Source organism: Panthera pardus, unplaced genomic scaffold (assembly GCF_024362965.1).
Source record: "Panthera pardus isolate Hobbes unplaced genomic scaffold, ASM2436296v1 HiC_scaffold_16, whole genome shotgun sequence".
NCBI lineage: Eukaryota > Metazoa > Chordata > Mammalia > Carnivora > Felidae > Panthera > Panthera pardus.
This window is the reverse complement of record NW_026526721.1, coordinates 15,689,559-15,705,116: the sequence shown is the minus strand read 5'-3', so window position 1 is coordinate 15,705,116 and position 15,558 is coordinate 15,689,559. Positions and strand designations below refer to the sequence as shown.

The 15,558-nt window shown below is 41.9% G+C and overlaps 2 long non-coding RNA genes across 2 annotated transcripts; one reads left to right on the top strand and one right to left on the bottom strand.

The window, feature by feature from the left end:
- The first annotated feature begins 494 nt into the window (after positions 1-494).
- LOC109277881 (uncharacterized) lies at positions 495-5,778 on the top strand. Its single transcript, XR_002085373.2, has 3 exons — positions 495-780; positions 1,343-1,416; positions 4,871-5,778. It is a non-coding gene; the product is annotated as an uncharacterized LOC109277881 (long non-coding RNA).
- LOC109277880 (uncharacterized) lies at positions 4,833-8,187 on the bottom strand. Its single transcript, XR_002085372.2, has 2 exons — positions 7,707-8,187; positions 4,833-5,058 (listed from the first exon to the last, which is right to left on the bottom strand). It is a non-coding gene; the product is annotated as an uncharacterized LOC109277880 (long non-coding RNA).
- Between the last annotated feature and the right edge of the window lie 7,371 nt (positions 8,188-15,558).

Sequence of the window (15,558 nt, the reverse complement as noted above, 5' to 3'; positions counted from 1 at the left end):
AACAAATATTCCAGTGAAGAAATGGGCAGAAAACATGAATAGACATTTCTCTAAAGAAGACATCCAGATGGCCAATAGGCACATGAAAAGATGCTCAACATCACTCCTCATCAGGGAAATACAAATCAAAACCACACAGGGGTGCCTGGGGGGCTCAGTCGGTTGAGCTTTCTACTTCAGCTCAGGTCATGATCTCGCGGGTTGCGGGTTCGAGGCTTGTGTCGGGCTCTGTGCTGACAGCTCAGAGCCTGGAGCCTGCTTAGGATTCTATGTCTCCCTCTCTCTCCCTGCCCCTCCCCCTGGTCTCTCTCTCTCAAAAATAAACATTAAAAAAAAAAAAAAACACTGAGATACCACTTCACGCTGGTCAGAGTGTTTAAAATGAACAAATCAGGAGACTATAGATGCTGAAGAGGATGTGGAGAAATGGGAACCCTCTTGCATTGCTGGTGGGAATTCAAACTGGTGCAGCCATTCTGGAAAGCAGTGTGGAGGTTCCTCAAAAAATTAAAAATAGGCCTACCCTATGACACAGCAATAGCACTGCTAGGAATTTACCCAAGGGATACAGGAGTGCTGATGCATAGGGGCACTTGTACCCCAATGTTTACAGCAGCACTTTCAACAATAGCCAAATTATGGAAAGAGCCTAAGTGTCCATCAACTGACGAGTGGATAAAGAAGATGTGGTTTATATGTACAATGGAATACTACTTGGCAATAAGAAAGAATGAAATCTGGCCATTTACAGCAACGTGGATGGAACTGGAGGGTATTATGGTAAGTGAAATAAGTCAGGCAGAGAAAGACAGATACCATACGTTTTCACTCATATGTGGATCCTGAGAAACTTAACAGAAGACCATGGGGGAGGAGAAGGGGGAAAAAAGTTACAGAGAGGGAGGGAGGCAAACCATAAATACTGAGACTGAGACTCTTAAATACTGAGAATAAACTGAGGGTTGATGGGGGCTGGGGGAGAGGGGAAAGTGGGTGATGGCCATGGAAGAGGGCACTTGTTGGGATGAGCACTGGGTGTTGTATGGAAACCAATTTGACAATAAATTATATTAAAAAAAAGAGACTGCTGTATAGTTTCACACTTGATGTATATTTGGTTAATACTGACAGCCCAACAATTATACTTCACAGATATCAATTCACTGGCATTTCCTCAGAATATAATCATTTGCACTTTGATCATTTTTCTACAACTTTCAGAGTTATAAAATAGCTGAAAGACAGTGAAAGGCAAAGACACAGTAGAAGGGTAGATGGGCAAGACCCAAGGTAATATGTTTCGGTTCCCTATCCCAGTGTTTCACAACTTTTCCTGATACAGGAGTGGGCAGGAGAGCACAGAGATGCCACACCGGAATGTGGTCAAGGGGGCTGTTCATGGCCCCACCCTAGGGGGTAAGTTCTTTCATGCCCCAGACTCTTCATCTGTGGGGAAAGGGGGTGCTTCAGGCGATCACTAAGGCTCCTTCCATTTCAGCAGTCTTCTTCAAAGTGTGGGTCTTGGACCAGCAGTGGCAGCATCACCTGAAAACTTGATAGAAATGCAAATTCTCAGACTCCATCCCAGGCCAACTGAATCAGAAGCTCTAGGGTGGGTTCCAAGAATCTGTGTTTTTACAAGCTCTCCAGGTGATTCTGATACAGTTACATTTTGGGAACCATTACATCCCAGTTTCCTAGGAGATAAGTCTTTGTTATCAGGGGACTCAGTTATCATAACAGTATATTTTCTACTTCCTCCTGAAGTTGGAAAGCATACAATTCTATGTGTAAAAGAGAAAGTCAGTTTGGTTGAAGCTTCTTTGCTCTAAGCAAAACTTAAATCTACTATTTATTTCAACAAAACTAGTTTATTTATTTTTTAAATGCTGATTTATTTTTGAGAGAGAGGAAGAGACAGCATGAGCTGGGGAAGAGCAGAGAGAGAGGGAGACAGAGGATCTGAAGCAGGCTCTTTGCTAACAGCAGAGAGCCCAATGAGGGGGCTTGAACTCATAAACCGTGAGATCATGACCTGAGTTGAAGTCCAGTGCTCAACCGACTGAGCCACCCAGGTGCCCCTCAGCACAACCAGTTTAAAGGGAGGTCAGAGAAGTATTTCTCGAAGCTTTGGGTTTCACGTATTTTGTAGTTAGAAGCTTCTCTCCCAGTTGTCTTGGTGGGTAGAGATGAGACCAGTCTTCCCAAATCTTATTCTGGAAAACATTTCCTCTTTCTCTTCGCTTGCAAAGGCAATGATCACAAGGCTCTGTGTGGCACGATTGGAAAACTTTCTTTAAACCGTTTCCCTGGGTGGGGCACTTCCGTTCTTACATCTGATGAGCCATTCTGTTTCTGTTTGGTTCACAGAGGACTGGTTTGTCCTATTTGCCACTATCATTTCCTTACAGGTTACAGCTCTCCTGTGCCATATGAAATGGTGGTTTTGGGGGCGCCTGGGTGGCTCAGTTGGTTAAGCATTTAACTTCGGCTCAGGTCATGATCTCACAGTTCATGAGTTTGAGCCCCGCATCAGGCTCTGTGCTGACAGCTCAGAGCTGGGACCCTGTTTCTGATTCTGTCTCCTTCTCTCTTTCCCTCCCCCACCCACACTCTGTCTCTGTCTCTCTCTCAAAAAAACAATAAAATAAAATAAATAAAATAAACATTAAAAAAAAAGAAATGGTGTTTTTCAACATCCTAATTCTATAACATGCCTTCTGCACATCCTCAGCATCGTGTGCTTTCCAGTGTTTTCTATACTAGCATTCTCTGCTCAGCTCCATCTGATTGACTGGGACAAAGGTGATCATTATTTCTAACCTGGTGCCTTGACCATCTTTCAAAACTCTTTTATTAGTGACTTAGCCTTTTTCTTTTTTCTTTTTTAAAGTTTACTATTTTGAGAGAGGGATAGAGAGAGAGAGAAAGAGAGAGAGAGAGAAAGTGAGTGGGGGTAGGGGCAGAGAGAGAGGCAGAGAGAAGATCCTAAGCAGGCTCTGCACTGTCAGCGAGGAGCCTGCTGTGGGGCTCAAACCCACAAACCATGAGATCATGACCTGAGTCGAAATCAAGAGTCTGATGCTCAATGGACTGAGCCACCCAGGCACCCCAATCAGTGACTTACCCTTAAGTATAGGTCAGCAATTACACTGACCAAAGTAGTATCTATGAACTTAACCACTGAGACTTCAGAACTTGTCAATATGTCACTATTCACAGTGTAGAGAAGTTTCTCCAGGAGGTATAAACAGGTGTACTAGGAAGAAAGCATTGTGTGTGGTCAATTCTCTCTCTTGAAGATTCGTAATGGACATTGTGCTAAAGGCTCTGAGAGTCTTACCGTAAAGAAACTTATCTGTGTTTAACGCAATATTTTCCAAACTTCTTTGAGCATGGAACATTTGTACAACAGGCATATCTAATTATATCCAGCTTGGGAAAGGCAGGCTGTAGAAGATTTGAGTTGATGTACAAGACATTTCACAGAATCCAATTTCATTCATTTATAGTCAAATGAGGTAAGATATTTCAGCACCAATCTTAGATAACAAAACATCAATGCAAATGTGAGTTATATGCTGATTATGGTAACTGAGTCTACCATAGCTTTGTTACTCAAAACCTGGGAGCCTTTTAGAATCTCAGGTCCTGGGGCGCCTGGGTGGCTCGGTCGGTTAAGCATCCGACTTCAGCTCAGGTCATGATCTCACGGCCCGTGAGTTCGAGCCCTACGTCAGGCTCTGTGCTGACCGCTCAGAGCCTGGAGCCTGTTTCAGATTCTGTGTCTCCCTCTCTCTCTGCCCCTCCCCTGTTCATGCTCTGTCTCTCTCTGTCTCAAAAATAAATAAACGTTAAAAAAAAAAAAAAAAGAATCTCAGGTCCTAATCTAGATTTATTTATCAAATGCTTCATTTGAGTAAGCTGTGATTTCCATGCCCTTTAAAGTCTCAGAAGCACTGATGGCAGCATTTTTCCTGTTATTTCCTTTTCTTACTGCCTACTCTATCTGGAATTCCTTGGGATACTTCCCTTCCTGGAAATTCAAAATCTTTGCCATCATTTAAACTTTTTTTAAAGTTTATTTATTTTGAGAGAGAGAGAGAGAGAGAGAGAGAGAGAGAGAGAGAGAACGCATGTGTGTGGGGGAGGGAGAGAAAGAGAGAGAGAATCCCAAGCAGGCTCTGTGCACAGAGACTGATTTGGGGCTTGAACTCACAAACAGTGAGGTCATGACCTGAGCCGATATCAAGAGTCAGATGCTCAACTGACTGAGCCACGCAGGTGCTCCTTTGCCATCATTTTAATGCAAACTTTCATTTCTCTTTCCCTTCTCTGAATTCTAATATCCTATGTGATTTGTTTTATACCAGTATTGTGGCGGGGCCTGGGAAAATTCTGTGAGGATTGTAGTAAACTTTTGAAAATTAATAGCATTCCCTAAACTGTTGAACAATATTAATTAGTTTTCTAAAGTCAGTGTCTCTTTCTTTAATTGTAGGAAAGGGTGGGGAGTGTATTAATTATCTCTTTCCATTTAGAAGAGTTCCTAAGAGTTAAGAATATAAATTCTGCATCTATTAAAAATAACAATCCTTGGGGCGCCTGGGTGGCTCAGTCGGTTAAGCGTCCGACTTCGGCTCAGGTCACGATCTCACGGTCCGTGAGTTCGAGCCCCTTGTCGGGCTCTGGGCTGATGGCTCAGAGCCTGGAGCCTGCTTCCCATTCTGTTTCTCCCTCTCTTTCTGCCCCTCCCCCATTCATGCTCTGTCTCTCTCTGTCTCAAAAATAAATAAACGTTAAAAAAAAAATTAAAAAAAAATAAAAAAAAATAAAAATAACAATCCTTATCATGATAATTTATTTCCAGATGTCTGCCTGTCAGAACCATGCAGTGGAAGCCACAATAAGCATGATACAGGCGCATATATAGAATTCTCTAGAAAGATTCCTTCACTATGGGCTTCGCTGATCCAGGATGCTGTTGAGGAGTCGCCCTGCATTGGTGGCCATGTTGCTTGTAAAGGAACGATGTGTTTTCAGTCACCCTGTCATCCACTGAAAGTTAAAAAAAAGTCACAGTGAGAATCTATGGGTTACATATCAATTTTTTCACTGCAGGCAGATTAAATAACATGTTCAGGCTGGGCATTAACTAAAATGTCTGAGATTTGACCATGTCTTCAATAGACAATGAATGTGGGTTTTGGTGACCCAGTCCTCCAAGTATTTCCAGAAGAAGCAGTGAGAGGAAATTTTAAATTCTGACAAAGATTTATTAAGTTTCCTCTTTGGTGGGGAAGAAGAGCTGTCTAGTGATATCTAAGACATTCAGAGCTTGTAATCATTCTTGTTCCAAGAAAACACCAGTTCTCTAGGTTTATTAGCCTATAAGATCACAGAATTCCAAGAATATTCCTGAAAGTTCTCTCTTCTTCAACACTTGCACTCATATCTATTCATGTCAGTAAATAAGGTAGCCTTAATATATTAAAATATGTATCATGTAAAAAGGAAGTGAAAGTTACAAATATGGGAAAAGAATGTGATACAAAGAAGTGCATTCTGTATTTAGCAAGGAAACCATGAAAACTTCTGAGAAAAAGTTAAATGTATGAGGTCACTAACTCAACATTTTAAATTCCCCAGTGCTGAATTTTTATGGCTTACAAGCAATCTGAAAGGCATTAAGTTTCTAGGAAAAAGTGTTGCAATTCTGGATTTTTGCCTGTCTTTTGACCCTAATAAGGCTGTTTAAAAATAAAGTTATCAACGGAACTTGGTCTGTGTCTAAAATGAGGAATAATACTCTGTCCTTACAAGCCTCTGATATCATATACCTTCATACTTTACAAAAACTCAGATTCGCTGAGGATTAAAATATTAAGATTCTAGTCATGCAGAGAAAACAGGAGTTGTTTTCTTTGTCAAAAATGATTGGCTCTGAAACTTTAGAATAGTGTTGTCCAATATTACTTTCTGTAATGATGACAGTGTTCCATATTTACACAGTTCAATATGGTAGCCATTAGCCACATGGGGCTAATGTGGGTGCCTGGGTGGCTCAGTTGGTTAAGCATCTGACTTCGGCACAGGTCATGATCTCACGGTTTGTGAGCCTGATCCCCACTTTGGGTGAGCTCGAGCCCTGCTTCAGGTGAACATGATCCTTGCTTTGGGTGAGCCCCACTTTTCTCTTTCTCTCTCTTACCCACTCTCTCTCTGCCTTTCACTCACCTGCATCCTCTCTTTCTCTCTCTCTCTCTCTCCAAAAATGAAAAAAAAAAAAAAAGGAAATATGGTTAATGTGATGGAGAAACTGAATATTTATTTATGTTTATTTTTATTTCATTTTTTAATATTTATTTACTTTTAAGAGAGAGACAGAGTATGAGCAGGGGAGGTGCAGAGAGAGAGGGAGACACAGAATCCGAAGCAGGCTCCAGGCTCTGAGCCGTCAGCACAGAGCCAGATGTGTGGCTCAAACTCACGAACCTCGAGATCATAACCTGAGCCAAAGTCAGACGCTTAACCGACTGAGCCACCCAGGTGCCCCTTTATTTTTATTTTAACTTAAATTTAAATAGCAACAATGGCCAGTGACGACTGTGTTAGACAATTCAGCACTAAGAATATTTTCTTTCCAGTATGAATTTAAAATTTACAGCAATATTTTTATTTCTTAATGTTGTTTTCTAGTTTATGGATTTAGAAAAAAATGATTTGGGGGCACCTGAGTGGCTCAGTCAGTTAAGCATCTGACTCTTGACTTCGGTTCAGGTGACTATCTCACAGTTTGTGGGTTCGAGCCCCCGCATCGGGCTCTGCACTGGCGGTGCAGAGCCTGCTTGGGATCCCCACTCTCTCTACTTCTCCCCAACTCATGTTCTCTCTTTCTAAGAGATATTTTTTTTTTGAAAATAATGACATGAAGTGGTCCACCAGACAATGTTGTGTAAGTGATAGACATGCTTAACCTGAAGTCTGAGACCCCCTCACATCTGTAGTCTATGGGGAGGCTTCACTGGTGTAGAGAAAAAGCACCAAGGAAAACCTGAGCATGATGATGACAAATCACTGCTGGTCCTGTAGGTCTGCCATTTTCTATTTTTATTTATATTACTTTTGAGTGAATTTACCAAATCATTTGATTTATCTTTTTCTTTTTTGAATTAAAGAAAAAACTTTTTAAATGTTTTTATTTTATTTTTGTGAGAGAAAAGACAGAGTGCAAATGGGGGAGGGGCATAGAGAGAGGGAGACACAGAATCTGAAGAAGGTTCCAGGCTCTGAGCTGTTGGCACGGACTGTGAGATCATGACCTGAGCTGAAGTTGGACGCTTAACTGGCTGAGCCACCCAGGCGCCCCTTAAATTTTTTTAATGTTTATTTATTTTTGAGAGAGAGAGAGAGAGAGAGAGAGACAGCATGAGCGGGGGAGGGGCAGAGAGAGGGAGACACAGAGTCTGAAACAGGCTCCAGGCTCTGAGCTGTCAGCACAGAGCCTGACCCAGAGCTCGAACCCATGAACTGTGAGATCATGGCCTGAATCTAAGGCTCAACCGATTGAGTCACCCAGGTGCCCCATTCTTTCCTTATTTTAAATGTAATGTTAATGATGTTTCTTAAGACATCATCTTTTTGTTAGTTCTTTCCTTCAGAATTGAATTACAGACCACATAGGAAAAACCAATTTCATTACTTACTAATTATGCTTTAGATGTAGAATCAGCTTTTGAATGGGCTGGACTTCTTAGGGAGCAAAGTGGGAAACAGTCTTCTTTCCAGCCCTCTGTCAGATCGCCTTTCCTGCCTCTGGATACTATCTGTCTCACAGATCTCCTTTGCAGGTACTAGAAAGCCCAGAGTACTACCAAACTTCCAATCATGCATCCAATGCAAACCTTCTCCCATCCACCATAGCTCAGGTGTGTGGGTCTGGGAGTCTGCAGTGGGGAAGGGCTATCCAGTCAGCTTCTCTACTCTTCCCTGCACTTTCTCTTCCACCAGCTACCTGCTGCCTCTTGTGCCTCCAGGGCAGGATGCAGGAGGGTGGGGAGTGTCCAAGGAGTGGAGGGGTCTTAGTTGGCTGCCACTGTTGCAATTTGGTGTTTTGGGCCCTCTGGGGAAAGATGCCCAAAGGAACGTTCGACGCTTTCTTTCACGGAGTGCTTGTGAGAATGTCCAAAAGGTCCTCACGCGGCCTCATTCTCTGACTCTGAGTACCAAAACCCTTCTAATTATGAAGTAAGACATGTGCCCAGATGACTGCTTATGAGTCCTGCTTAGCAACCTCCGCTGATGGGGCATCTCCCACAGATTCTTCTCCAAGTGTGGCTTTGCCCTGTCAAGCAGACCCCTTCCACAGTGTCTTTTCAAGACTTCTAAAGATAGCTACCTTCCATAGTGCCCATTGAACCCACAGAACATTCAGCACCTAATTCCAGACAGTCTGAAGATGCAGGTCTTTCTTCCCTTTGCTTAGGAGGGAATTCTAGCCAGCTTCTCATCAGACGTCACTGGGTTAGGGTCAGGCATGTGGCCTATGTCGCTCCTGACAAATCTGGGAAACCCCAGCCCGACTTTCCCAAGAACCTTCAGTCAGGGACCATGTCACTGTGGGGCCCAGGAGTTCGGCATCCAGCTGCCTATGGATGATGGATGGCGGGGAGGGAACAGAGGTAGTGAGATGTGATACTCCTGCCTGCCAGACACCCCAGACCCTACAGTGGTTCTCTTGAAGAACTATTTGGTATGTGCTATGTACTAAATGTGTCTTCCCCCAAATTCATATGTTGAAGCCCCAATCCCCAGTGTGATGGTATTAGGAGGTAGGGCCTTTGGGAGGTGATAACATCATGAGGACAGAGCCATCAGGAATGGGATTAAGTGCCTTCTAGAAGAAGAGACAGGAGTGAATTTGTCCATGATAACAAATCCAAGAAGGGAGCTCTCATCAGGAACTGAATTGGCTGGCAACTCGATCTTGGACTTCACAGCCTCCGGAACTGTGAGAAATCAATGTCTGTTGTTTAAACCACTCGAGATTTTCGTTATAGCAGACTGAGCTAAGACAGCTTGAGAAAGGGAGAGAAGCCCCCCTCCTACTTTCCCTTGGGGAGGCAGGCGTAACATACAAAGACATCCTAGATAATCTTCCTACTCAAACTGGATAGGAGCTGCAGGGAGGTGGTGTAGATAAGTTTTGAGCCACCCCTTAGAGAATCATGCACAGATGTTCTAATGCCTCCCTTTAGGACTTGAGATAAAGTGTACTGTGATAACCTCATGGAACTGAGAGAATTCATTGGCATCTGGTGGAAGCAATCTCAAAATTAGGAGGCACAAGAGTTATAAAGAGCAAGGAATATAAATACATTAAAAAATACCTTTTCTCACCCTCAGGGAATGATGGTCAAAGTAGAAAAATACCAATATTCACCTCTTGTTGACTACAAATCACCTTCAAATAGTCCACATTGTATACTGATATGTGGAAATAATGCCTTCACCAGGCTTAGTCTATATTTACACTTTATAGACTTAAGATGATTTAAATAAAAATGGCTAAGCAAAAATTAGAAGGCGGAAAGTTTATTATCTCTGATAAACTCTGCCCACCTGTTCTTTCCGCCTTTGGGTGCTATCGTGCCTTTCTTCCCTCTGAAACCCCCGCCCCTTCCAAACACAGAGACACAAATGCACGAACTCATAGACACACATTCATAGATCCTGCATGTGGAAAAACAAGCCCTCAATCTTTACACTTCCTATTTGTTCTCTGGCCCTCTTTCTATAATGTATAATCCATTTAAATCTTCCAGTGAACTGTCTCATGCTTGAGATCTTTCCTGCCTCCCAAACCCTGACAGGATTTGTGGTCTTTTGCCCTAGACCCTTAGGTTTTTGGCTTTTCAGTAATAAGTCAGAAAAAATAATTCACACTAGTGTTCTTGGTGAAAGGAAAGACATTAATATGTGGTACCTTTCAGGTACCAAATGCACGCCCTTGAACCTTACATGGCCTTTGCAAATTTAAGGTGCCAGCCCACAAGAGTGTCTCAATGGCTGCAATGCAAGGCAGTATGGGAGCTGGTGGAAGAGATATTGCTGGAGCTTAAGACCTTTTTTTGTTCTCTTCAATTCACACCATCTGGATAAATTTACAGAGAATTTTTTCCAGGGAGTTCTCGCTCATTGAATTGGTTTTGGAGGCGCAGCCAAAGATGAGACAGAAAAAGTTTTATTTTATCACCCGTTGCAATAGCGTCTATTCTCCAGATTTTTGCATGTTAAAAAAATACGATGCTTATATTTTTTGCAAGTAGAATTATTATTTTTTTAAGATTTTATTTTAGTTTTCATTATTTTTTTAAATTTTATTTTTTTAAATTTATTTTTAAGTAATGGCCACATCCAATCTGGGGGTTCCAACTCATGACCCGAAGATCGAAAAGTCTCTCGCTGTACCGACTGAGCCGGCCAGGCACCCCACGAGTAGAATTATTTATCAGTAAGTTCTAAGCGGCTTTGAAAAATAAGAGTAGAATTTCAGGGAGACAAAAACTTCACTTGACACAAGTTTAATATTAAAGCCTTTCATTGTTTCCTTCATTAGTCTTTGAGCAGCAAGTCCTTGTGAAGTAAACCGAGGGAATTTGGTAACGTATGTAACAACCCTGTCTCCCCGCCTGCTGGGTGCATTATCGTCCCAAAGATTGTTACTGCAGAAATGCAAAGAGAGAGCCAGCCACGTTCTGACTTTTGACTGCCAGCACAGGCTCTTTAGTCTTTCTGGTTTCCTTTTAGTCCTTTCCATTGGCTGGCTCCTACTTGTTCTTTGTCACTTGGCTGCAGAATGCCTTTGTCACTTTACCAGAATGCCTTCTCTAGTTTCTGGTAAGTTCTATTTTGGCTTCATAATGTCAAGCACAATTTTATCTCAGTATTTAACACACCTTGAAATTACTTACGTTACCTCTTTCTCAGCCCTTAGAATGTTTTTGGCAGGAACCTTGTCTTACTCATCTTTGTACTTCCCCTGACCCCACCCCCTCCTAGTGTCTACTTCATGCCTACCACATAATAGGTGCTCAGTAAATTTTTATTAGCTAGAGGAAATTAGGTAGGATTGGGATGTATTCTTTTTTTTTTATGAGAGAGAGAGAAAAAGAGAGAGAGAGAGAGAGAGAGAGAGAGAGAATGCAAGCAGGGGAGGGGCAGAGGGGGAAGGAGAGATAGAATCTCAAGCAGGCTCCATGCTCAGTGAAGAGTCTGATGCGGGGCTCGATCTCACCATCTCATGACTGTGAGATCATGACCTGAGCCAAAATCAAGAGTCAGATGCTTAACCAAGTAAGCCACCCAGGTGCCCCGGATTGGGGTGTATTCTTAATCACATTTTACAAGTAACAGAATTGAGACCAACCAGGAGTTGGCAAACTCTTTTGGTAGAAGGCCAGATAGTAAATATTTTATGCTTTGCAAGCCATCCGGTCTCTTTCACAATTTCTCAAGTCTGCCATGTAGCAAGGAAGTAGTTATAGATAATATATAAATGATTGGATGTGGCTGTGCTCCAATGCCACTCTATTTATAAAAACAGGTGGCACACAGATTTGGCCTCAGGGATCTAGTCTGCCAGCTCCTGCACTAAACTAAGACTGGTTTACTGACCTGACTTAATTCAACACATACGAGTTTACTTGTATGTGGCCGTTCTTCCCCAGAACTCAAACTATTTTTATATATTTGAATGATAGCATATTATGGTGGAATAGTAATCTTCTCAATAGTTTTCTAGTGGCATAAAGATTTAATGTCCAAGAAAAGATGTATAATTTACAACCAAGACGTTGCTTCCTCCTAAGAGAAAGCAATTTAAGTCCCACTAAGTCTAATGTACTTGTGAGTGGGAAGAAACAATTAATATTGGCTGTTCAAGCAAATAGTACATTTTTTTAAAGAACAATCTGTTCCCCTAGTGTCTCCCAGGTGATCAAGAGAATAGACTCTTTAACTGGCAGGAATTATGTACTTAATAAAATTGTAATACTGGCTCTACTTGTCAAAGGAAGCTCATTATTCACAGATTATGTTTCTCTGTGTCCTCCTGTTCTCCCACCGTTTCTTGACATTGATGATGTCCTCTGGTAGGACTGTCTCTCACAGGGGTCCACGTGGTCCAAGCTGGATCTTGACTTTTATGGATGTTTGCCAAGACTAAGCTGTGGGGGACAGGACGACAGACTCCAAGATCTCTAGGATCCCATTCAGTCCTCAAATGTATAAACTTCTTTGTCCTCTCTAAATTGCCTCTTTTCCATCCCAGCTCAGCTCTGGCCTTGGCACATTTTCTGATTAAATTAGCTGTTCCTTCTCTGAACTCCATTGCCTCTTTAGGCTACAGTTCATACAGCAGAGTTAGCTTGAATATTAATCTGATTTCTGTGTATTTCCCTTTCCTTCTGTGTCTTACCTTCACATGAACTCTGGGGAATCCCCAGACTTTAATCAAACACCAACGCAAGCGTTTTGAGATGCTTACTTGTCAACACATGATAAGTTTAGGGCTGAGACTGTGAGAAGGGCCGTGGAAGGACATCTGGGCTATGAGAGGAAGGTGTGGAGGGCTAGACTCACTGAATGGAGTGAGGGAGGGGAAGGAAGGACCAGGATGTGGCGTGAGTCAATACCACACTGTGCTAGAGATCCATTTGCCCTCAGGAACCTATTGCCCATGGACAAGCCACGATCTGAAAGTACTGGGCCCTTATTTGTGCCTTGGACAAATGTGGAATACTTGCAGGGAAGAGGAAATATTTTTCCTGCTACTGTCCTAGGTTCTCTGGCTGAGGGCCTATACATTGGATAGACAAAAAACACATAAGAGAAAAACAGCTATGGGGTGGCTCTTGGTCCTGGTGGGGGGGGGTGGTGTCACAGGTCATCTGAGGCAGGTTCTCCTGGTGCTCCCCCATGGAGGAGACAATGTGCACGGCTGCGGCCCCAAATGCTCTCACCTCGTACCACACATGATGAAGGTGCTGGTCACAGAAGCTCCAGAGGGGGCAGCCCATGTGGCCTGTGTGGGCTTGTGAGTGGAGGTGACCAGGGTCAGACAGTGGAGGGGAAGCCACTTGGCTGGCCTCCAACTGGGGCTGGAGCTACTCTGCCAGTGTTTAAAACTTTAAATGAGAATATAGAGTATTATTTACAAGGAAATGACAGTGAATAAGTCTTTCTAACCTCTTCCAGCCTTTCTTTTTCAGAAGAGAGACCGTATTCAACTTACATATTTGAAGACTGCATATTCTAGTTTCCAACACCAGTGGTTTCTCTGTTTCGTCATTCACAAGAACTTCTTTACTAACAAATGAAATGATCCAGGGATATGGAACATATGATCTTTACATTGGTCTCAGATTGACTATGAGCTTCAGCATTTTCATTAAAGGGAGTTTCATTTTGGGGAAAAAAAAAGATCTTCTGCAACTTGCCAGGAAAGGCTCCATGAAAGCAGGTCAAGGTGGCCATGCACATCTTAAAGAATGGTTGTGGTGGCTGGACTGCTATCAAGTATGTATATAGAACATGTCAAAAAAATGTTATGGTTGTATATTAAAATATTTGCATATAGTAGTACAGCCTCATATTCCTAGTGCATTTAAAAACTTTAAGCCCTTATTTTTTTCATGAACAAAATCAAAATATGTAAAATTTAAGCCAGTAAAAATGATTTAGCGTCTTAACAGTCTGTTTAATTTGAATGAGAAGACTTTCTTTTATCTGTCTGATTAGAGCATGTCTGACATTAAAAAAAAAGAAAAATAATCAAAAGTTTATTAACACGTGCCACATGCTTACATAAAGGAACACTCAGAGATGAGTAACTCAAAGGGTTGGTTAGAACTTGGGCTTATATACCATCTTAGCAAAGGAACAATATACTTTCAGAAAAGTGACAAGACAAAGGAAAAGAACTTTGAATTTTCATGGCAGCAAATTGTGGGAATGCAGATATATGAGAAACTAAGGGTCGATAAAGGGTAGCTCTAGGAAGGTTTGTTTCATAATTTCCTCTGGTGCCATCTCCAGGCCAATAAGGTCCAAAGTTGTCGCTAGTGATTAACTCTTGTTCTTTCTGGTGGAGAGGGGGGTCATCTTTGTAAGTTTATGTTCTGCTTACAGGCAAATAGGAGAGAGCAGAGAGCTTTTCTTATATCTGCTTCTTCTGATTTACCTTAACTCAAAATAATCCTTATGCCAAAGTGACATATTTGGGGGTGGCATATTCTGCCACCATACACTCACCTTGTCAAAGCAGGAAGTGTGAGAGAAAAACACATTGGCCTGGCCTAGATGGATCAGAACAGTTGGAAATTTCCCTGTGAGATGGAACAAATGTAGACTGTGAGTCAGTCTTGTGTTTAATTAGTTTTCTATTAACAAATTTCCTCATCCCAAAATGGGTAGAATAAGACCAACTTTGCAGAGTTACTTTAGGGATAAGAGAATGTGTTCCAGGCTTGTAAAATTATTCTCATATACCAAAGAATTATTATTACATTAAGCTCACTGAGGATCAAGCTTTCTTCATCACTTATACCACATGATGACTCATACGTCAGAACATCATCAAGATTTGAAGTTTATGGAAAGTGTTTCCTGAATATTTATCATATTGATACTACATTCATGAGTCATTGCAGTTACAAAATTCCTCCTACATTGAATGTTCTCACTCTTCCCTCAGGGTTCAACTCAAATGTCCCTTTCCCTGTCATGCCTTTGTCAACGCTTATGCCCTAGCCTCCCCAGTTCTGTTCATTCTTCTCTTATATACATCAGATCGTGTAATGATTAGTTATTTATGTGTCTGGTTCTCTTGCTAGTTTACGAGCACTTGGAGGGAGAAAAACAGCCTGTGTTTTATTCATCTCTGTATCCCCAATATTTGCACCATCTGACAGCATAAATATTCCATGCAGTCCCGCAGCTTCTTGAGTTGTGCTGATATTTGTGGGATGATCACAATTTGGAACTCTGATAAGAGCATTTGAATATTCCTTAGCCTGTAAACACAACTTGGAACTAAAGACATCTGGTCTACTGTGAAATATTCTTAGTGGTCTCCACTTTCCATTCTTGTCTCCTTTCACTCATTTTCCAAATACTGCCAAAGAGAACATCTTGAAATAAATCTATTCATCACTTTATTGATTAAAGTTCTTTAAAGTCTTCTCTTTGCTGAGGGACTTAAACTTTTCAAGATGGCACAAGACCCTACATAACTTGATCCTGTCTACCTCTCAGGTCTGATCTCTTGATGCATCTTTTCCATTCTCTCCTCATTTTCCACCCCCCCCCCCAGCCCCTCCTGCCACTGTAGAGATGCTGAGCTCCAAATAATTATCTAAGTGGGCAATGCTACATTAACCTTTGCATTAACCCTTATCTTTTCTCATCATCACACAGTTCTTTCATTGTTATCTCGATTCCTGATTTTGTCTCCTTGATTATTTAAACGTCATTTATTTTATAGTCTTATTCAGTCAG